The sequence below is a fragment of the Austrofundulus limnaeus genome, unplaced genomic scaffold (genome assembly GCF_001266775.1).
Source record: "Austrofundulus limnaeus strain Quisiro unplaced genomic scaffold, Austrofundulus_limnaeus-1.0 Scaffold1, whole genome shotgun sequence".
Taxonomy (NCBI): Eukaryota; Metazoa; Chordata; class Actinopteri; order Cyprinodontiformes; family Rivulidae; genus Austrofundulus; species Austrofundulus limnaeus.
The window spans coordinates 5,041,876-5,043,832 of NW_013952403.1; positions in this window are offsets into that span (position 1 = coordinate 5,041,876).

The window sequence follows — 1,957 nt, forward strand, 5'->3', positions numbered from 1 at the left end:
ATGCTAACGTAAACACTGGCTTAATGTCAACAGATTTTTGGAGGGCGTTACCAACAGAGCTCATTAACATAAACAGCTCTTCTGAACGGAAGTCAGAGCAGGCAGAACTAGAAAATGGGAAATTTTATTATCTGAGAATTATTTTGTGCATTAAATTGAATGAACATGGTCTGGATAGCCCACAGACATACTATAAAAATTTCTAGGACCCATAATTGGTCTCCTTTTAACTGCTTGCTAGAAATACACAAGAGGAAAGTTGAGTTAAAAAATTGCTCTGATCCTATGTCAGAAACACAGGGTCATGTGCACAAAAAAATGACCTGTGACTAGACATTAACTTATCAAGTTGGCCAGAAAAAAAAACCTCCCTGTTTCTGAACAGGGGTCACTCAAAGAGCCATCTACAACAGGTGACATATTGATTGTTTCTAATGTTTCTAGAAAMCTCATTCTGAACATCTGATTCATCACTTTAGGAGTTGGAAAAACAAGAACAATGCTTGTAGTTACACTAAAGAATGACTTTCTCTGTCTTTGCGTGATTTTTAAAGACATTCTCATGTGAAAATTGTTCCTGATCCTCCCCACGGAGAGGTCGGAGGTCAGAGTGCAGGGTCAGACAAACAGCCACGCCTTGGATAACATTCAGAATTTTATCAAAGACACTTGAGCACGGCAGGTTAGTGGGCTGATTATAGGACAGTTCCTCACCACTATGCCACCCTACTGACTGTAAAGCCTTCAATGACCTTTTGGAATGTCAGATCTCAAACATCATCGGTGTGAGATAATAATAAAAAAAGCGACCTTAAATAGAGAAGAAGAAGAAAAAAATTACCAGAAATCCCACCTGTCATGAAAAGCACAGTAAAGCTGAGCTTAAAACTATCATTTCAAAAACCTAATCTGGACATGAATTGATGAACAGTCAATCTGCCTGTTATTTTTCAGCTCGAGAGTCAATAGATATTCTGACACWGACAACTATCCAGACATTTGACCTTTTCGGAGGCTTAAATCTTGGCATGAGCCGTTGAGAGGGGTCTGTGGAGCACACTGTGATGCTAAGAAAAATGGGATGAATTATAATTGTGATTTTATCGGCAGGATCAGAAATTAACAGGGGCACTGAGGGGGAAAAAACACCCGTGTAAGCTCRCGGAAAATAAATGAGACATTAAAAATGAAGGGAAGGAACACATCCCTGGATAGCAATGGATACCATCTTTTGTATTTCAGTCCTTTGACAAAACATTCATTAAGTTGTCAAATTTTCACTTGTGAATCTGCCAATTGGGTAATTTGTGGTGATTTGTAGAGGCATAACATGGTTCTCTCCACTGCATCTCAGGAAAATAAATAATAATAAAGCTTTTCTGATCAGAAAATACCCGAGCATCCTCACTTGAAGCCTGAAGCTATTGTCTTTTTTTCTTTTTTTTTTACTTTAGTGTGCACGCGTGTGATTATGAATTTATGGAAATTGTGGGAAATCTTTGGCATGGCACTATTAGCATTTAATTAGCGCCATGCAATATAAATAAAAGCTACAGGTACAACACATTAAGTAGGTTTATTTTCTGCAAGGAAAGCAATTCAGAGCTCGGAGACGTAAAAATAGAAATCAACAGAAATGAACAAGTTCTAAAAGAAACTTTATTTATTATCCCCTTAATATCATAATTCCCTTAAAACTTTGTTCAATCACCATCAATTTTCACGGTTTACACAAATTATCCCAGAAACGGTGTGAACACAGCTTAGACAGGTCAGATCAGTGTGGGAGGGGAAAAGAAAGCCTCTCTTAAATCAACATAAAGCCTTGAGAAGAATAGCGATGATTTATAATCAAGATTTAGGCAAACTGGGACATTCCACTCTTTTATTTTTATTTTACTTACACACACACACACACACACACACACACACACACACACACACACACACACACACA